Genomic DNA, 22,552 nt, shown 5'->3' on the forward strand with positions numbered 1-22,552 from the left:
AATGAGGCAGACCTACATGTGCGTGAGCACAATCTGTAGTACAGAAGGGGCAGACGAGCATCAGTGACTTCTTCTGTAATACCAAAGTGTCCCAGGAGTATAGAACGCGGGTGCACATTCTCATTGCACCCCCCCCCCCCGGACACATTTATAATACGGCCCCTTGTGTACAAATGCATGTGCCACTAGAGCCCTCCATCAGCTTCCGGTACCATACGACATCAAAGGTAAGAGGCTCACAACACAGTATCAGTGAATCACATCTGGTGTACAAAGATGCCCGCCACTGGGTGCCTCCATTAACTTTCAATGCCAGATGACATTGGCATTGAACATAAATGCTTACAACACAACACTGGTGCAGCACATCTGGTGTACAAAGGCACGCGCTACGGAGGCCTTCCATTAGGCCCCAGCGGAGCACAGCAATTGATTTATGATTCTTACAACACAAAGTCAGTGCATCACATCTGGGCCCATACAGGCTGCCAACTTTTGCAATGTTTTCACTGTGTGCGGAGGGGGAGTGGCCTTGGAGGGGCAGGGCGCTGTGCCAACCACTGCCACTAAGGGACATCTACTCTGCCCCTTCCTTCCCATTTAAAAAGGAGAACAAATATGAACAATGTATCCGTCTGCCACCAGTGTCCTGGGGAGACTTAAAAGCCCCTAACAGACATCGGCTGTCCAGATCCTTCAAACACGAGCTGCAAACTTACTTCATCCAGTGACAGACGCAAGCGTAAGATTCTTACACAACCCAATATTGTCGCATGATATCTGATATACAGAGGCATGCACCATCCGTCCCTCCATTATGTTCCAGTGCCAGAAGGCATCAAGTTCAAGCATAAAGACTATAAAAATACGTCATATGTGCATAGCATCTGATATACAAAGGCAAACACCCCCAGTGCCCTCAAATAAGTTCCATCACCATACAGCATCAAGTGTAATATCCTTACAACACAACACAACATTGTTGGATCATATCTAGTGACCAGAAGCCTCCACCCCCAGGACCCTCCATTAACACCCAGTGCTGGTGGAAACAAGCTTAAGATCTTGACAACCCAACCACATCACTTCTGTTGAGCAAAGATGCATGCCAAATGGGCCCTCCTTCAGCGTCAAGTTCCAAATAGCATCCAATGTGAGATCCTTACAAGCCAACCTCCCCTATTTTAGGTTTGTGAACGTGTATTGTATCTGTAAAGTAAGATACTCTTTTGCACTCAGAAATAATGAACTTCACATACGTTTAAACAATTTGCTCGCCTTTTAGAAATGTATCAAGTGGCCATACTACTTCTTCTGAAGGTGATAAAAGAATATCTGTATTTTGAATAATGTTTATAACTGTTGTTGCTGCTTCCTAATGTTTTAACGAGTATGCATTCTCGATAATGTAAACATTCAAGCAATAAATGAATAGGGCCAATACGTGGTTCCTCTAGAAGAATGCGCTAAACGCGTACTCAGTCACAAGTGCTATTACACATTTGGGGGGTATGATGGGGACTGGGCAGTCTTGAATTTTTATAACACCAAATGTTGTCACCCCATGATGATAGCTCAGTGAAGACCTTACTGTGTGGTGTTAGTTGACTGTAAGCCCTGCTTTGGACTCCTTCCTTTGTAACCTCTGTTGATGGTCCTTTGCCAGCAGTAAGATACAGCCGGCCAATCTGGAGGAATGGAAGCTAAGCAGGAAATATAGAGGACAAAAAGAACTGGTGTTCAGCTATTTGCTCTGTCCTAGCATGCCCTGCCTCAAAGAAGGGTGAGCGGGTCAATTTCTGGGACAGTGTGACAATTACACCCTCAGGTAAGACTGCTGTAACACAGTGAACTTATGAACGCCATGCCCATCAAAAGTATTTGTCTCTCAGCACCTCCCATAACCTCAAAGCCGCTCGCAGACAGATATCTAACACAATGGTGCTTTCCTGAAAATTGAGACTCCTGCATGACCCGATCCCTACTCCTCAATTCTTCTATAGCGTCAGGCCTCCACCAACCTCTGGGCGAGGACCGGAAGCACCTCAAGTGCATCTCCCTTGGGTGTCACATGAGTGTATTTCTCTTAGTCACCATAGAGTCCAAAGCACTGAAGTAACCAAGCCTACTGTTGACCACAGCTCCAAGGTTTTCCTCTGAGTGTTTCCGAGCACTCGTGGATCCTGTCGACCAGGCGGTTGTACACCTTCACTAAGTCAAGTACACACTTCTGAATCTGAGCGAGTGAGACCGTGATAGCAAATAAGTCTTGGTGGGAACTTCTTTGTCCAGGTTCCAACTCCAGCGGTCTTGACAGTGCAAGTGGATGGAGCTGCCCTGAGCGTGGCTGAATGCAGGAGGAGGTCAGTGTGAGCACCAACCACTCATCTGGAGCTGCCCTTCCCCATACCACTTCGACGGACCTCACTTTCCACGAAACCCTGTACCTTCAACCCAAAGATCCACGCACTCTCCGAGTGGTGCAAACAACAATTTCTAGGCACTACCCCCACTGAAACAGCCCTAGTGCGCACTGCAGATAATCACAAAAAGATTTTACCCTGCGGTCTCTGAAAATCTTAATGACACACCAAGTGAACTGAGGAAGGAATGATGCAACCAATCCACATGCACGGTGAAAGCGCAGCTGGTGGTCACGCCATCAATTATTAGATACGGCGAAATTTGCTGCCGAGACCCATGGCAGGGGCGGCTCTAGGCTCATGGTGGCCGTGTGCAGGGAGCGTAGGTAGGGGGCCCCGGAAGAGGGGGTCCGGGCGGGGCGGAGCGCAGAGGCCAGTGAAGAGGGGGGGTCAGGGTGTCTGGAAGTGGAACAGAGCCGGAGCCTGCCAAATCCCTGCCAGGGGCCGCCACGCAAATATGTATCCATCCTCAGTGGATTATTATATTAAGGATATATATTGGCGTGGTGGCCCCTGGGGTTTGGTGGCCCTGTGCAGGTGCACAGCTTGCACATGCCTAAGGCCGCCCCTGCCCATGGCAGCATAATGTGCGTCCCTATACCACTATGCAGAAAGCATGGTGCAATACGATATAGTGAGCAAAACGGTGCATTGATATGTTTGGTCACTATAGTACTATGGCTATTCATTTTCTGTCTGCAAAATGAGTGTGCACCATTACGGCCTTGCTGCCAAGCGAGCTGGCATACACTTCGACCGCTCATGCACCTGTGGCGACTAAACCCGTATAAAAAATAACCATGTGTCCAATACCCTCATATGCAGCTGACCAAGGCAAACCCACTTCTGAGAGTACCTGCTCCAGTTGTGTGACTGTAATCTTGTACAAGGGCTGTAGGAAGCGTGCCAGCCGCTGAAAGCATTTACATGAGGAATCATGTCAGTAATTATCTGTGAAATCTGTTGCCAACAAGCTGGAAGGGGCAGTGTGCCAACCGACGAAGACTTCCTTGGGCCTGTGGAAAAATGAGAGAAGGGATTGGTCTGCTACACTGAGGCAAGGGGAGGCGAACTGGGGCCAGGCTCTGTTAAGCACAGATTCAGACCAGAACTATTTGAACCCCTGCCCCCACCCCCCAAAAAAATGTCTGCTATCAGGTTTCATCCTTTATTTGTAGTAGTCCTTAGCAGAACTAGGGTGTGCGCTGCATTCGTCTGTTTGCAAGAAAATGAACTTTTGCAGAAATCCCACTTCAGTTGTGTGAAACGTATGCAGTGATCACCCAGCTGATGCAGGAAAGTTGTGAGCTGTCAGCTGACCAATCTCTCGTGTTCAAGTGTGTTCAGAGAGCACTGTGCCCCGAGAGATAGCTCTGCTGACGAAGTTCTCTTCCGCAAGGACTGTGCCTGATCAAGGCTAGCCACACCCAATTCTTTGTCTTTAACATGGGGTGGGAGAAATAGTCATTTATTGGAGGGTTTAAGCCCTGCCACCATACATGCCTTTCCCATGTCTGACTAGTGACGTACACAGCCCCAGCCCTGCCAGCTGATCTGATGATTCGGCACGTCTGAAGAGCTCATAGCTTCCCTGCAGGTTGGTCATTTCATGTCATAACATCTCTAGATTTCTGTACCGGCCAGTCCTGTAAGAGGCACGACACCATGTTGATTTTATTTATAAAAAAGCTGACTGAGATGAGCTGAAATTGCAGAGGCTGCAGTTTAAAATTCCGAGATGATAGCTCAGCTGGTTAATGTTTCTGCAGCTGAAAATGGAAGGTAAACTGCAAATCACAAAGTTCCATCCCGTTTGGGGTGGGGGGAAGGCTTAGTCTTTCATTCTTATTATTTTTCAGAGATCAAACATGCGTTTATAATCCTCCCGTTTGTTACGAGTGCCTCGAGGCCTCGGCGATTTAGCACCAGGTTACAGGGTCAAAGACCCGGAACTAATGCGCAAAACATAAAAAAATAAAGCGTAAGTAAACTGCACAAAAAATGCAACCAGCCCCCGGCTGTCTCTGAAGACGAGAATCCCTTGTTTAATAACGATTGCTCAGCTGTTGATCCAAACTTTAAATCTTACTGCAAATATAATTAAGGGAAATATTCACAAAACGTCAAACAATCGCCATCAACCCGGAAGAGGAAACGCAGGCCAGGTATGCTATCGATGTGGGCACACGGTGGTGTGGCAAGGATGGTAAGAGCCATAATGCAAGCAAGGATTAATATTCATCAAGGGCTTCAAAGCGGCCTGGTAATTGGGACCCTTTAATTGTGCACATGAACACCTGGCTTTAAGGTGCACCAGAGGTATTTGTACGTGTGTCCAGACACGTTCCCAGCTTCCTGCACCAGTCTATGGCCACTTGCTCTATAGATGAGCCCAGTAGGTCTGGTAAACACAGAAGCAGGCACGCTATGCTTAGACTCCTGAGAGCCAAGCAAAGGCGCGGCTGTGTCCTCCTGTTCCCCTGGGAAACAAACACAATGGAAATGTCAACCTGACCAGCCAATCAGGAGAGAGGAAAGGGGGTTGCGCCATTACAGTTATCTTGGCAGAAGCGACTGCCACTCCCGGCCAGTACTTTAACAGAGATGTTCCTTGATAGGCGCTGAGCCATCGTGGGACACATATTAATCAATTAAATACAGTTTCTCTAGAACTGGATCAGCCTCCCCAGGCACCTCTTGACCATCACCTCACTTCCGGAATTCCAAATGGCCCTCAAGACCTGGCTGTTCCAATAAGCCTCCATGGCCTGCAAACGCCAGGATACACTATCGGGTGATTAGCCGCCCTTTATAAATCATGATTGACTGATAGAAGCCCACAGTGCATTTGGATGAAAGAAATTCTCGTTTGGTACTGCGCATGGTCTGTTTTATTTACTGTATTAGTATTTTACATGTGTCGGCATTTAGATTCCATTTACGAGGCCTAGTCTGGCTGCATTCCTGGAGTGTCCAACATGCTTTAATGTAAAACAGCACGAACAAAGACTCCGGATTTAACTGCGGAATTTATTGACAATGAATGCAAACTCTGCATGTGTGCTTGTCTCTACCAGAGTGCTCCCAGCTTGAACCGCTCTTCCAATTGTTCTAAATAGACACTTAAAAACGCCAGAAAACGGCGTTGCGGGTTCCTGGTGACATCCGGGATGCGTGTCATGGCCCAGTTCTTTGATGTGATGTCATAACTCCCCGTATCCAGGGACACAAGGTCATGGGCAACTTCAAGTGAGAAAATCTACAAATGTTTGTAAAAGTGGAGCTGGGGGCGGAGACCTTAGCTGTTCCCATGTGAGATGCAGACATCAGGGAGCTGGGCTGAAAGTGTGCATGCTGAGGTACATTTACCAGAGAGGCTGCCTCTTATATATCATGACCTTACTGGACTGGACGCTTGTGTCCAGTCCAGGGAGGACCTGGCTTGGCAGTTCAGGCTAGACTGTTCCCATTAGGCACAGGATCAAGACTGTTTTGAAAATGGCTGGGTTCACACTGGAATAGCATGGTGAGCAAAACAACGATGGATGTAGGCCTACAACTCTGTACTGGGGTGAATGTATGACATTGTTCTGCATTCCATCCATCAACTGTGTGGCTTTTGCTTTTTCGCCCTAAGTATGCCCAGAGGTGGGTCCCGGGCCCATTGTGCCACTGGATTCAAGCTTTCCTGGCTGAAGAGGGGTGAAACCCCAAAACCGGTCCTAGGATGCTTGTTTCTAGTCCAGTGAGGACCTGGCATTTCAGGCTGGACTGCTCCCATTGGGTGCAGGGTCAAGACCGATTTGCATATGCCTGGGTTCAAAATGGAATGGCATGGTGAGCAAAAAAATGACGGATTTAGCCTCAGATCTCTGTACTGGGGTGAATGTATGACATTGTTCTGCTTTCTGTCCAACAATTGTTGTTTTTACATTTGTCACCCCAAGTGTATCTTGGCTGGTCTTAGGATACTTGTTTCCAGTCCAGTGAGGACCTGGCTTGGTTGTTAGGGCTGGACTGTTCCCATGAGGCACAGGGTCAATACTGATTTGCATATGGCCAGGTCTAAACTGGGGTGGCACGGTGAGCAAAAGAATGATGGATTTAACCTAGATCTCTTGACTGGGGGGTGAATGTTTTGATTTGATCTGCATTCCGTCCATCAACTGTGTGTCTTTTGCCTTTTCACCCTATATATTGGCAAAGCATGTAACAGTGGAGCGTATCGGGGGGAGGGGGCAGCAGTAGATGCTGAGAGAGACATCAGCCTGCAACATCCGTAGTAAGGATTACCAGGGCAGGGTGGACGGGGAAGGGAGAGCAAAACATAAGATGTTGGAGAGGAGGTTTAGAGAAAACAGGGTGCTGACGGAAAGAATACTCAATCCTCACACTCAAGAAAGAGAGGGAGAGAAAGGCAGACAACGTAGGGTACTGGGAGAAAGAGCACTCACTCCTCCCATTAAGAAAGAGAGAGACAGAGAGAAATACAAAGTAGGGTCTGAGGGAAAGAACACTCATTCCTCACACTCAAGATAGAGACAGAGAGAGACAAAGTAGGGTGCTCGGGGAAGAGCACGAACTCCGCACACTCAAGAAAGAGACAGCGAGAGAGAATGACAAAGTAAGGTACTGGGGGAAGTGCACGTGCAGGAGAAAGAGACACGCTCGAGGGAGTAACAGAGAAAGAATGTAGCAAGAATTGCACAAAGTGTGCAAAGTCAGAAATGTTTACTTTTTTCTTTCAAAAAAGTACATCTCTGATAGCATGAAAGGATACACTGAACCATTCAAACATTAGGGTGAAACCTAAATGATCCAGGGGTGGGAGAAACACAGATTAGGGAGAAAAGAAATTGAATGAAGGGCAGGGAACTGAGGTCGACATACAAGTCATCCAGTCATGAGCAAGGGATAGAGACAAAGCCCACCATTCCACTCCAAGAAGTACTGCTAACCATGATGCTTGTGAAGGACAGCAAAAGCTGTCTGGAGTGACACCTCACAAACACGTAACTCCCGGTGGGTGGCAACTGTTCCCTCCAATGATCTCTAGTAGTCTACAACATGACCTTTCGTCAACACAAAATAGGTATCCCTCAGTACACAATAGCATTTCTTCAATACAAAACACCCATCACCTACTACAATGTGTACATCACTCAATACAAGATGACAGTCCACAAATACATGACCAACCCTTAGTACTAAATGCATGCCCTTTGATACAAGATGGCTGACCCCATTACAAGATGGCAGTATCTCAGTACGAGATGGTAACTGTCAATAGAGACGACACTGCCTGAAAAATTGATGACTGCCCTTCAATGCAGGATGTTCTCACCCAAATAGAAGATGGCAAATCCATAAAAACAAAGGACCCGATTCACAAAGGTAATACACTTATACACACGAGGGTTGAGGCAAAGAGACCTGCACCTGTTGTAGTCTGTGACTTTGAAATGTTGCGATGGTGCTCAAGAAACCAAGGAACACAACCCTGTCTGTTCCTTTAAGGACAAAGCCCAAAATACAAAACACAAAATGTAGAATCAGCACCCATCAAAAAGTATCTTCCATAATCTTTAGTGTCCTTCAGTCAATTAATAAAATTCATTCCAAACGAACAGGTCCGAACTTGAATGTGGTTAGCTTTCAATTCTTTATTGTAGTATTCAACAGTAGAAAAAACGATCCAATATTACAGCAGATTTTTTTTAAAGCCTCTTTATTAGCCAACGCGTTTCGTCTCATAAATGAGACTTCTTCAGGGCTTATAAATCTGTCTTTGTGAAATTAATACAAACAGGAAGGTTTCCTTAGATCAAGCATATTTTAGATGATCTGTCAATTCAGATTGATATCCTGAAGAGACAGAAAAAGGCATGGTAGCCTGGGAAACTCGATCAGCAAACGTACTGCAGCACGTTTGAATTGACAGATCATCTAAAATATGCTTGAACTAAGGAAACCTTCCTGTTTGTATTAATTTCACAAAGACAGTTTTATAAGCCCTGAAGAAGTCTCATTTATGAGACGAAACGCGTTGGCTAAAAAAGAGGCTAAAAAGAAAAATCTGCTGTAATATTGGATCGTTTTTTCTACTATTGAATACTACAATAAAGAATTGAAAGCTAACCACATTCAAGTTCGGACCTGTTCATTTGTAATGAATTTTATTAATTGACTGAGGACACGATTCACAAAGGTACTTCAGTGTAGTAAAGTTACAAGTGTGGAGACTCCGTGGACTCTGCCCTTCGACTTTGCCCTTTGTTTGTCAGCCTGAAACTGTTTGCCCAGTTAAGATGATCCATCCTTGAAATAAGAATGCACTCTCCCGATAAAAGGTGGCGTCCAACCAATGAAAGGTGACAGTGCTAAAATACAAGGTAGTTGTCGTAAATAAAAGGCTGGCCCTCAATACATAAAGGCACTGCCTTAACACGTGATAATTGTCCTCGGGTACATGACGACCACCCCCAATGCAAGATTATTGCCCCCAGAACAAGACATTATTTGGCACTCCCCCAATACAAGATGGTTGTCAATACAAGATGTCAATAAAAGCTGGATGACGCTTGTCGCAAGATGGCTTCACCCCAGTACAAACAAGCATTGGCAAAGCCAACATCTCTGGCCTTGTTAAGCCTGCAGTGTTTTTGCAAACCTGTGCAGCAGGAATTAAAAGTATGTAAGTAATAAAGAGAAGAAATGCTGTCAACTAAAGATGGTATGCATGTACTTGAAAAACATAAGAAAACATTATCCATCAGAAAAATAAATGTAAGAAAAAACATGAATTGAAAACAGAAATAAAAGAAGAGACTGATGTACCAGCCATGACAATGATGCCACTACTTTTTAAGTGAATGTGCAATATACACACACACACTATATATACAAATGCACAGAGTGTAACGTTATTTATTACCATTGCAGTGTTTGGGGAGGAGCCATGATGACCCTCCTCTCCCTTAAAAATAGAAATAAATATACATGCCATGCACCTGCATACTGATTCATGCCATGGCATTTTTAAATGTGTATTTGTTTTACCAAGGTTATTTAACCAAAATCGGAATACAAAGGGTTACATTTGTGCAGTACTGTAAAATCACATGGATGAGATATTTTGACTATTAGTAGCCTTGTTTCCAGGGCACAAGTCCTAAATAAAGAAGTGGGGGGACGCTCACAGACAGGAAGTGACGTCACGACCGGAAGTGACGTCACGAAAGGCAAAAACCTAGAAGTGGGGGGACGCTCAAATACGTGAAGTGACGTCACGACCGGAAGTGACGTCACGAAAAGGAAAAAACCTGTTAAAATAGGTATGTGTTTAATAGTTGGTGTAGCGCTTTTGCACAGGGGGGACGGCGTCCATCCATTGGTTGAAGATCTCGGCGTCTATTGGGTACCCTGGCAACGGGAGCTGTTTGTTTTTCACGAGTACGGTTCAGTTTCAGCAAAAGCATTGTGAACAGTGTGTACTGTACAGGCCCTTAGTAAAGAGTTTTGTTTGGTCAGTCGGCACATGATTTGCCTATTGGGCTGATTGTATACACCCCAGAACACACGTTTAATTATCTAGGAACCAGCTGCTTTTCTCGTTACACGGAAGCAAATCAAGATTTCTACCGACAATACACGACACATTCTTAGTTTGAAGCGTCCTTCACCCTTCATGGCGGCGGTGCTGGGTCTCGTACTGCCTCCTGTGCCAATGGAGCTGCCTGGGCCCCTGCATGGCCATTGATGCCCGCTGCCGCCTGCCTATCTGGGCGTCACTGGGGCAGGGGGTGAGATGGGCAACAGCAACAATGCCTCGGAGCCGGGGTTCCTGAACTACACCCTCTGGGACCAGCCGGACAATGCCACTCACACCTCCGACTTCTGGAAGAACATCGACCAGGTAAGCTGCTCGCCTCGCGCCGGCTCCAGGAGGGAGGCACGTGCTCCCCGGGAGCCGTCCGGGAAGCGCTAGCTGCTTGCACGCTTGGGTTTTCATGTTTTCCAGAAAGGGAGTTTCTTCTTTTTAATTACACGCCCACCGTTTGCTCACTACAGGGCATCAAACTCAATGGATCTTCTTACCAATTACACACATTGATATTTACAAATTCAAATGTTCAGGTGTCGCGAGGTGTTTTTACATTTAGAAACCTGCTGCTTGCGTTGACCGGCGTGGTGTCCTGCGGCAGTCCGAGAAACTTCCGATTTCAAAATGGTGGACGGCGTTTTGATTGAGCAGGGTGGACGGCATCCACCCTGGAAAAACCTCGAAAATAAGTGGGGGGATGCCGTCCACCCGCGTGGTACCCCGACTCGTGCCCTGCTTGTTTCAATGCGTAACGTAATTATTACAAACAATCTCAGAGGCAGTAAAACGTTTTTCTCAATTAACTTAAATTTGAACTCTGCACTAAATGTGTGAATATGTGATTATTAGTTCAGTTGCTCTAAATAATGTGTTATTGGGCCACATTTATTTTCACTCCCACGGCCTACATGTGTATAGTTATGTTGTTTGGGAAACAATGAGGCTGGTTGCCTCTAAGCCAGACAGGCCAGACTTCAAAGCAGGGACTAGAAGGCAGGCTTGGCCATTACAAGATGGCAGGCCCAGCACTCCAATGCAAAATAGGTGGCACTCGGGTAAAAGATGGGAATATCTGAAGCACAGTTGTCATTCTCTTGATACACAATGATAATCTCTCAATCCAAGGAGTTAGGTTAGAGGGATCCACATTGCACCTGACATGGAGTCTTTGTGGCACCAGTGCTTTATTTCTCCATCAGCCGTTTGGAGGCACCGTCCTGTTTAGTCCATTAACACTCTGCCTGCTGGCCTGGCCGCATCTGCGTCCACCTGCATCAGCAAGGCTGCAAGCTTGCAGGACGTGTGCACAGGCCCATTATTGCCAGTCATCTCCCTGATTCCACATCAGCAGTCAGTCATTCTGCCTATTCTTTGCCACCTGCTTTCATTTTATTACGCCTGCACATTGTATATTATTGTGTTGGAAGAGAAACCATAATTGTGAAACCCACTGCAAAACATGTGGAAGCTGACTTGTTATGAACATACTTTTTATGAGTAAAAAACATCATGAAACCCTCATGACCTATCAACACATTTTAACTGGTCCACTATTTAGAACTGAACTTAAAAGCTGGAATTCTCTGTGGCAGTTTCAGCAGAGACATCAAAGATGGTATGGGCGCAGAATTGTAAAAAAACAATTTCACTTCCCTAGTATGACGGATATACACTAGTGGGTAGTATAAGAAGAAGAGTGAAGCCTAGTAAAGTGTAAAGACCTAGGTGCTGTCCGCTCAAAACTTTTCACCAACACTAAATCTGAACATGGAAGTCACACACACAGCTAGAGGTGGTTCGGCTTCTTTGTGGACTGTACACGAATATTTAATACTCCCTGAAAAACAGCCCCAGCAATAGTTCAACAAATACCATGAATAATTTAAATTAAATCTCATCAAAACCAATAGCTGGAAAGAGGATGAATTAAGGACTTCTTCAAAGATTATAGTGAAAAATACACACATTATCTAGCCCGGTACTGTGCCAGGCTGGGGTGAAAATGCATGCTTAAAGGGGATGGGCACTGATGTGTTTATGTCTGTTTATATAGCACTTTAACACTGGGTGTTATCATTCCCCGCCTCTAAGGCACTTATGTTATTGATGTAAATAGATGAAAGGCAGAAATGTCTTTCACACAGATCGTTTTTATTAGACTCTCAACCCATTGATAGAACTATCTTACCAACCCGGAAGTTGATTCAACAACCAGATCTGACATACTTTAACAATAGTCCCTTTCAGTTATGGATAAGTGAGACTTTTAAAAACAAATTACTTTTGATTTGCCTAGGACTGTATTGCTGTTGAACGACTGCAGGAAATGTGGCACGTGCTTTTGATATGCCCAGCTCAGGCTCTTTATTTCGAATTCTGTGCCTATTAATCCAATCGGCAAAGTTATTTGGTGGGACCGAACAGTAGCATTTTCCATTTTGATGACCACAGAAATGTTTGCATTCTACTGCAGCAGAAATGCACGAACTTTGGCATGTACGGTGAAATATACTTTGAATATGCTCATATTTAGTTCTGGCATTGGCCAAGACATCTTGATGTTACTAAAATTATAGCTATAATTTACTTTCAAGGGCTTTTAGCCAGCCCTGGTTTGTTGTTGTGTCATTTACACTTTAATTCCACCCTCTACAGCATGCAGTTGGGGCAGCGGAGCAACCCTCTTCCCTCACTGTTTTTTTTAGGCCGAGAATTCAAGACCTCTTGTATATACTTTAGTACATACTTATATGTGTACGTACTTTGTGGGCTCTGGAGATCAGCCCTAGGACTTGTCTGCTTCCGCTTCGGGACTTTTTTTCTGTTCAACTGCCTCTATTTAACTGTCTTGCTAGAAAACGACTAGTAGAGATCAGTAAAATACCAGAATTGATTTCTGCTGAGGGACTTTCTTTTTTTTATTGTTCTGGCAACTGCCTCTTTTTAACTTTCTTGATAGAAAACGAACAGCAGAGGTCAGTAAAATACCAGAATCACTTTAGCATTCTCTAGGTTCCTGTCCATAGAAATTGTCTTCCATGAGCATCCGTAGACAATAATATTTTTGTCAAATCTTGTATTTTCAGTGATATGACCACAGAAGGCCCTGATTTTATATTAAAACAGAACTTTGGACTATACCATTTCCCGCTGAAAGGCAATATTTCTCTCCATGTGTTCCCATACCTGGAGTGCCACACAGTTTAGTGCTTTCTTTCCCTCCATGTTAAAGAACAGTATATGTTTCAGCACCCAGGTTAATGTGCTGCATAGCTAAAAAAATATACGGTCCCAAAGGCGAGACCGATCGCATTGCAAATGGTTGTTCAATGTTAGTGTCTGCATTCTGTTCTTTCACAAGCAGCACATCCACACACAAACGAGTTCCCTTGAATACCAGAGATTGCTCTGGCAACAATATTTTGACTTGCAGCCAGTGTTTTTGTTTTACTGGCGTGGGCCTGGCAGCTTTCTTAACAATAATGTTTTACAAAACCATGACAAAACAATACTTCATAAGGCAGACAGTTGCAGACCTAATGTTTTTACCAATGTTTGTTGTGGTGAGATATTAATTTTTTTGTAGTTTTCCAGAACTTTGTGTTACAACAAAGTGTGGATTGGGCTTCCAGAGGTTAACCTTTTTACATAGGATGGAAAAAATGGGGTTGAGAACTACATTTGAATAAAAAAATCTAAGGTGAGTGGCTAACACAGGTGTTCTTCCGGTTGCCCAGGGCTTTGGGAAAAGTTCGAGAAGCGCCGCACTGTGATTGGATTCCATGGATGGCAAATGTTATCCTGGCATCGGAGGAAAAAAACGTGGAGACCACTGGGGGCACCCCTGAGCACCAGGGGCCACAGGGGGCCCCGAGAAAGGGGGGATCTTTTCTTCATCTGCAAGTACAAACGTTTGAATTAGCAAGATAGGTTCAAGAACCAAAAAAGGTTTTTCGAGACAGTTCTCAATCGTTCTACAACTGACCAACAATGAAAAAAATACGAAATAAAATAACGCGCAGCACATTCCGGAAGTATGGGGTCTCTGCAGGGTATAACCAAGGGCATTCACAATGGTTTCCTGCTTTACCCAGTGGGCAGAGTATATCATTATAAATCTCCAAAACATAATACACACGGAAATGACGGTTCAGTGCCAAGAACAGACAAGGATGCTTGCTGTACAAATCCACAGAAATTCCCCTAAAAACTTCAGTTGCAATGCAGCGCTAAAAATACACTGAATGGTGTTGAGCAAAGCAGTCAAAACAGCCCATAATGCACTGCTGCTGGCCTCACTAAGGTGTCCCCGGTGATGACGCAGGGCTCGGGCTTCGCTCGTAACCCTCTTGCTTGTTAAAGGGGGGCACAGCAGTGCTGGGAGGCGAGCTATGGAGGGTTAGTAAGATTTCATAACATCTGGCAGGCAGTGAGAGCTGAAGCAGCGTCAGTCACACGTCGGGCTCCGGCTGTCAAGCAACTGTCCCTGCCCCAGCCCTACCTGCCTCTGGGAGCCACCGGCCTGCCGTGAAATCTCCAGATTTCCATGCAGGCTAGTAGCACTCTGGCACCAGCGCGATCTCTGGAGAACGCCTCTGCGAGGAGAAGGGTACCCGGAGAGTACAGCCCCCTTCCCGGAGCCAGGAGGGGAGGCTCCGCTCGGAGGTAGCAAGCGGAGGGAAGGAGGAGGAGAGAACTTCAAGCGCAGACATCAAAGGCTCTCTGCACAGCTGATGAGCAGATCTTTCCTGGAGTTCATATTTTATACAGATGACAAAAAATGTGTATTAACTCTTTGTCTCTCGGACGAAGACGGGTAAAAAGCTGTGCATGTCCAGGGGTTTTAAAACTAGAAAACAGCATGCCGGAGAACAACGCGTTGGCACTTATAAAGCCGAATATGCAGAGCTTCTAAGCGCTTTGGGTATAATGAATACTCAAGAAAGGAGCCCCAATTCGACCTCTAAGACATTCCCCCAGACAACAATTGAGCATCAATAGCACAGGGGATGGTCATGTAGTGCATTCTACTCGGGGCTTCTAAGCACTAGAGCTACAACCAATAGGGCACGGGACTATGCCCTGGAGCCACAGGCCAGCTATAAATGAGGAACGTGCAAGTTCACATTCCCCCTGGTGGTCTGAGACGCAGATATAAAACACAGGGGTTGAGGTGAAAATCCCCAGTGACCTTTCCACAACGACGTCATGCCATGACGTCATGCTGTAAGCACAGTGTAACTAACAAGCGTATCTAGAGGTCTGCGGCCGACGCCCTCCGGTCTAGGTAACACTGGGGAATCTGTAATGCAGTAAGGCATTAAGCACTTAGCTTCTAGGAGCGCACGAGCGAGCAACTTTAAGAATGAAATGAGCAAAGACCACTCCCCCTGAAAACCATGACGATTTGAGCTCGCGCTCACGTCCAACAAGTCACCCTCTCCAGATGTTTCAACGCTGGAAATACTAGGCGCTTTAAAATGACTCAATAAAAACTTTAAATACTCGCAGATAATCTAATCGGTTCGTCATCGCTGCAGATGCCGTATTCTGTGTCTGTAGTATTAGTATAGCGCGCATACTCAGCAAGCGCAGCCTCGTAGCACATGTGGGCAGTGGGTGACTGAATGCAAATACACATACGCGCGCCTACCAGTATTATGAAAACACTGTGTGTTTATCTATCAATGTACAGCTCACTAAGATATATTGCCCTGGAGCCGGCCGGGCATACGTTTTCTCGCAGCTCCACCGCCTGGATGTTAATTTAAACAATCTGCAGGAAGTGCTTGTGGACGAGAATAAACATCTGAAGTACACATCACTCGATCACACACTGCAGGGACCGGCACAACGCGTGTGTGCAGCGGTCTTTACGCGTCAGTTAGCTGGCAGCGGCGCACAGTAGTGCAGTGCACGCGCACCCGTGTGCAGATACATACAGTAGTGCAGCTGAGATGGCCCCACTCGAGTTCTTGAAGTGTGGCCTGTGATATGCATCAGAGGCACGACGAGAGCTGTCAGTGTGTGCAGTAACCCCCACTGAGCCGAAGTTCGCCACTGCATTGCACTGTCAGTCTGACTCTCAGTGCAACCGCTGCATGTCGCTGCACGCATGGACTGACAGCGCTACGCACACTGGCTAGACTCAGCGCACTGATGTGCATTACATATTTCTGAGCAATTAGCTCTTCCTCGCTCGTTCTGACAGTGCAGTGAGCTATGTGCACTGCTCTGTATCAGTGCTGGCTTCGCTGGCAGCGGCGTGACTCGGTCAGTTGCATGCACTTTGAGAAGGCTCGCTTGCAGTGGTATGAACCCCTGGGGCATACTTCAGTACAGAAAGCTCTCCTTGGGGTGTCTGATGGGAAAACAAAAGTCCAGTACGAGTTGACACTGACATGTAATGTGCCACTGGAGAGTAATAGAGTTTTGCACTGTAAATCAGTTGTGCAGTGTCAGGAAGATCACGGTACGTACATCTGCAGACAAACTAATGCTCACATTGGTTTGCTAAACAAAAACACATATCTAAAATAGTAACTTGGTCGTGCGGGGTCACAATGTCCAGTGATATGTGACAGTGCAGAATGACGAATCAGTGCGGTGCGTTCTGTCAGTGCAGTAGCATTCGCGAGTGCAGCGTGGGCGGCAAGACTACACATCAACGGGGGGCAATATGGCAAGGCACTGCCCTGCTGCACCAGTGACGCGTGATTTCTCAGTGCAGTGCCATCCATCAGTGCAGTTTTCAGATCCGTTGGGCGTGGCCTAGAATTGCAATGCCATGCACTAGTGTAGGTGGACTCTGGGCCACAGCATCTTAGCCCGATCAGTGCAGTGTGATCTAGCAGAGCAGCGTTATGGACAGGTACAGTCAGTACTGGACAAGGCAGAGTCATGCAGCATTGTAAATTGGCCAGGGGGTATACTGGTCTAGTATAGTGCAGTGCCACAGCAATGTGACCTGGTGGTGCAAAATTAACGATCTGTGCAGTGTGACAGGACTGTGCATCGGTGCTGTGCGACTGGCCAACGAGGCCTCAGAAATCAGCGTTGATCTCACCGTGCCATACAAGAGCGCAGCATCATACAACACAAACGTGTGATCTTAAGCATGAAAGGCGGTATTATGACAGCACAGCGTATTTAAGCAGTGTAATATCTCATGTGTGCAAGTGACAATGCATTGTCAAAGATTACTGTCAAAGTGCTGTCATGCATCCATACAGTCTGATCTAGAAGTGTTATGCCATGCACCAGTGCAGTGTCATGCAGTGCGGTGTGTGCGCGAAGTTTGATCTGGTTCTGTATTTTCATTGATCACAGCATCTGGGCATGCAGCAATGCCAACCATCAGTTCCGTGTCAATGACCGTGCATGGTGACCCTGCAGTACAGTATCCCACATCTTTGCAATGTGCTCCTCAATGGTCTGCCTCCAGGCAGTGAGAGCTTCAGTCATACATTACAGTGCCAGGCAGTAAGGTTTTCTTACCTTCTCCCCGCTGTCCTGCCTCATCCTGCCCGGACGGCCCTTGTGAGTGGCTGGGTCCGCGCTGCTCCTGCTGCCGGTACTCCCGCGTGATGCCTCGGCTCGGGCCGGCTCCGGGGCTCGGGCGCAGCTCCACTCTGGAGACAGCAGAGCCGCACATACTGAGCTCAGCCCCGGTGACAGCAGCCGGCAGGGGGCGGGCCCAGCGCGCGGCCGGCAGCGAAGACGGGCCGGCACGAGCCCGAGGGGAGCGGCACGAGACAGGGAGACACCCACCGCCGTCTGTCCCGCCCATTCATAAGTAGGCGGGGCTTAACTCCAATTCCTCCAAATACAGTTTAGACACGCCCACCTATGGCTGAAGAACACGCCCATTAAGGGAATGAGTAGCCACTAAGCCACGCCCAACAGGATTGACACGCCCAATAGTAAACTTATTCACAACTTTGGCGACTGCAGAATGTGCAGTGCCTCTGGCGTGCCTCAGGCACCACCAGGCGCTCACAGCCTGCCGCTGGCTGTAGCACGACCTCCAGGCTCCAGACTGTACCAAGAATGCTGCCCCACACCCTGAGGAAGGCGCCCACAATGGCACCAGGGACGCCCCTTCTTAGCCTTCGTCCCCTCCTCATACCACTGCTTTCGGGTCCATCCATTAGGTTCCCTGTTACTGCCCTGTAGACTCGCCTGCCTCCTTGCATAGCCGCGCCCACGGCAGACCGAGAATTCACGCTGCCAGGTGCTCCCCGCCCACGTCCAGCCCCGGCCGCCCCACGTGGCCACGCCCGGCTGCCGCTCACCGCAGGCTGTCTGCACGAGCGCTTTTGAAGTGGCACGCGCACAGCTGGCAGGAGAGGAGCGTGGCAGTGACAGCAGCATCGGAGGCCGGCTGACGAGCCTCGGCGCAGTGGCGGGGCTGCAGCGGGAGCCGGGGCTGCAGCGAGAGCCGGGGATGCTCCAGGAAATGCAGCCTAACGGGGGTGCAAGAGGGAGAACCGCGGGACCGGTGACAGCGCTAGGCTAGCGACGTCACGCTAGTACCAACTACAGGACAGTCAAGGGTTCAAGGAGTAGCAACAAGGCAGCAGTTGCATCAAGTGCAGCGGCAGGGGGAGCAATAGGAGCAGCTGGAACTGGGCGAGGAGGACCCAAAGCGAGAAATACACGAGGAGAGGCAGAAAGTGCTGCAAGAGGAGCGGCAGTTGAACGAGCAACAGGATTTGTAGCGCTGTTCGAGATGACCTGGGACTGCAGCAAGAGGCGCTGAACCAAGATACAAGCAGAGATACAGATGCAACAGGAGGGAGCGCAGGTGATGCACCAGGCGGAACCACATGAAGGAATATAGCAGGATTGCACGATAGATTCAACAGCCACGAATTTAAAGGAACTCCTGAGATACAACGGGAGGGAGCCATGGCCAGAAATGTAAAGGAGTGCAGCTTGACATGCAACACGAGGCATCCATAGCCACAAATGTAAAGGATTGCAGCTGGAAATGCAACGGGAGGGATCCATTGCCACAAATGTAACAGGAGTGCAGCTGGAGATGCAACGGGAGGGAGTCATTGCCACAAATGTAACAGGAATGCAGCTGGAGATGCAACGGGAGGGAGCCATTGCCACAAATGTAACAGGAGTGCAGCTGAAGATGCAACGGGAGGGAGCCATTGCCACAAATGTAACAGGAATGCAGCTGGAGATGCAACGGGAGGGAGCCATTGCCACAAATGTAACAGGAGTGCAGCCGGAGATGCAACGGGAGGGAGCCATAGCCACACATGTAACAGGAGTGCAGCCGGAGATGCAACGGGAGGGAGCCATTGCCACAAATGTAACAGGAATGCAGCTGGAGATGCAACGGGAGGGAGCCATTGCCACAAATGTAACAGGAGTGCAGCTGGAGATGCAACGGGAGGGAGCCATTGCCACAAATGTAACAGGAATGCAGCTGGAGATGCAACGGGAGGGAGCCATTGCCACAAATGTAACAGGAGTGCAGCCGGAGATGCAACGGGAGGGAGCCATAGCCACACATGTAACAGGAGTGCAGCTGGAAATGCAACTGGAGGAAACCATAGCCACAAATCTAACAGGAGTGCAGCTGGAGATGCAACGGGAGGGAGCCATCGCCACAAATAAAACAGGAGTGCAGCCGAAGATGCAACGGGAGGGAGCCATTGCCACAAATGTAACAGGAGTGCAGCTGGAAATGCAACTGGAGGAAGCCATAGCCACAAATGTAACAGGAGTGCAGCTGGAGATGCAACGGGAGGGAGCCATTGCCACAAATGTAACAGGAGTGCAGCTGGAGATGCAACGGGAGGGAGCCATTGCCACAAATGTAACAGGAGTGCAGCCCGAGATGCAACGGGAGGGAGCCATTGCCACAAATGTAACAGGAGTGCAGCCGGAGATGCAACAGGAGGGAGCCATAGCCACACATGTAACAAGAGTGCAGCTGGAAATGCAACTGGAGGAAGCCATAGCCACAAATCTAACAGGAGTGCAGTTGGAGATGCAACGGGAGGGAGCCATAGCCACATATGTAAAGGAGTACTGTTGTAGATGCAACAGGAGGGAGCCATCGCCACAAATAAAACAGGAGTGCAGCTGGAAATGCAACTGGAGGAAGCCATAGCCACAAATGTAAAGGAGCGCAGCTGGAGATGCAACGGGAGGGAGCCATTGCCACAAATGTAACAGGAGTGCAGCCGGAGATGCATCGGGAGGGAGCCATAGCCACACATGTAACAAGAGTGCAGCTGGAAATGCAACTGGAGGAAGCCATAGCCACAAATGTAAAGGAGCGCAGCTGGAGATGCAACGGGAGGGAGCCATAGCCACAAATGTAAAGGAGCGCAGCCGGAGATGCATCGGGAGGGAGCCATTGCCACAAATGTAACAGGAGTGCAGCTGGAAATGCAACTGGAGGAAACCATAGCCACAAATCTAACAGGAGTGCAGTTGGAGATGCAACAGGAGGGAGCCATAGCCACATATGTAAAGGAGTGCAGCTGGAGATGCAACAGGCGGGAGCCGTAGCTACAAATATAATAAGAGTGCAGCCGAAGATGCAACAGGAGGGAGCCATGGCCACAAATGTAACAGGAGTGCAGCTGGAAATGCAACAGGAGGGAGCCATAGCCACAAATAAAACAGGATTGCAGCCGAAGATGCAACAGGAGGGAGCCATAGCCACACATGTAACAGGAGTGCAGCTGGAAATGCAACTGGAGGAAGCCATAGCCACAAATGTAAAGGAGCGCAGCTGGAGATGCAACAGGAGGGAGCCATAGCCACAAATAAAACAGGATTGCAGCCGGAAATGCAACAGGAAGGAGTCATAGCCACAAAAAAAACAGGATTGCAGCCGGAGATGCAACAGGAGGGAGCCATAGCCACAAATAAACCAGGAGTGCAGCCGGAGATGCAACAGGAGGGAGCCATAGCCACAAATGTAACAGGAGTGCAGCTGGAGATGCAACAGGAGGGATCCATAGCCACAAATAAACCAGGAGTGCAGCCGGAGATACAACGGGAGGGAGCCATAGCCACAAATGTAAAGGAGTGCATCCCGAGATGCAACGGGAGGGAGCCATGGCCACAAATGTAAAGGAGTGCAGCCTTAGATGCAACGGGAGGAAGCCATGGCCACAATTGTAACAGGAGTGCAGCCGGAGAGGCTACGGGAGTGCGCCATAACCACAAATAAAACAGTAGTGCAGTTGGAGATGCAATGGAAGGGAGCCATAGCCACAGATGTAAAGGAGTGCAGCTGGAAATGCAACTGGAGGAAGCCATAGCCACAAATCTAACAGGAGTGCAGTTGGAGATGCAACGGGAGGGAGTCATAGCCATAAATAAAACAGGATTGCAGCCGAAGATGCAACAGGAGGGAGCCATAGCCACACATGTAACAGGAATGCAGCTGGAAATACAACTGGAGGAAGCCATAGCCACAACTGTAAAGGAGCGCAGCTGGAGATGCAACAGGAGGGAGCCATAGCCACAAATAAAGCCGGATTGTTGCCGGAGATGCAACAGGAGGGAGCCATAGCCACAAATAAACCAGGAGTGCAGCCGGAGATGCAACGGGAGGGAGCCATAGCCACATATGTAAAGGAGTATAGTTGTAGATGCAACAGGAGGGAGCCACGCCACAAATGTAACAGGAGTGCAGCCTGAGATACAACAGGATGGTGCCATAGCCACAAATGTAACAGGAGTGCAGCTGGAGATGCAAGAGGAGGGAGCCGTAGCCACAAATAAAACAGTAGTGCAGTCGGAGATGCAACGGGAGGGAGCCATCGTCACAAATGTAACAGGAGTGCAGCCGGAGTTGCAACGGGAGGGAGCCATAGCCACAAATGTAATAGGAGTGTAGCCGGAGATGCTATGGGAGGGAGCCATAACCACAAATAAAACAGTAGTGCAGTCGGAGATGCAATGGGAGGGAGCCATAGCCACAGATGTAAAGGAGTGCAGCCGAAGAGGCAACAGGAGGGAGCCATAGCCACAAATGTAGAGAAGTCCAGCCGGAGATGCAACAGGAGGGAGCCATAGCCACAAATGTAGACAAGTCCAGCCGGAGATGCAACAGGATGGAGCCATAGCCACAAATCTAGAGAAGTCCAGCCGGAGATGCAACAGGAGGGAGCCATAACCACAAATGTAAAGGAGTGCAGCTGGAGATGCAACAGGAGGGAGCCATTGCCACAAATAAAATAGGAGTGCAGCCGGAGATGCAACAGGAGGGATCCGTACCCCAAATGTAACAGGAGTCCATCTGGAAATGCAACTGGAGGGAGCCATGGCCACAAATGTAAAGGAGTGCAGCCGGAGCTGCAACAGGAGGGTGCCATAGCCACAAATGTAACAGGAGTGCAGCCTGAGATGAACCAGGAGAGAGCCATAGCTACAAATGTAAAGGATTCCAGCCGGAGATGCAACAGGCGGGAGCCGTATCTACAAATATATTAAGAGCGCAGCTGGAGATGCAACAGGGGGGAGCCATAGCCACAAATAAGCC

General features: G+C 48.1%; 1 protein-coding gene across 2 annotated transcripts in view; it reads right to left on the minus strand.

Moving 5' to 3' along the window:
* Positions 1-17,760, minus strand: part of ZNF469 (zinc finger protein 469) — a 211,933-nt gene extending 194,173 nt beyond the window's left edge. For both annotated transcript variants that reach the window (XM_086945821.1, XM_086945820.1), the window contains exon 1: positions 17,524-17,760. The gene's annotated coding sequence lies outside the window, so the exon portion shown is untranslated. The remainder of the gene's footprint in view (positions 1-17,523) is intronic.
* Between the last annotated feature and the right edge of the window lie 4,792 nt (positions 17,761-22,552).

This window comes from Lissotriton vulgaris, chromosome 12 (assembly GCF_964263255.1).
Source record: "Lissotriton vulgaris chromosome 12, aLisVul1.2, whole genome shotgun sequence".
In the NCBI taxonomy this organism is placed as follows: domain Eukaryota; kingdom Metazoa; phylum Chordata; class Amphibia; order Caudata; family Salamandridae; genus Lissotriton; species Lissotriton vulgaris.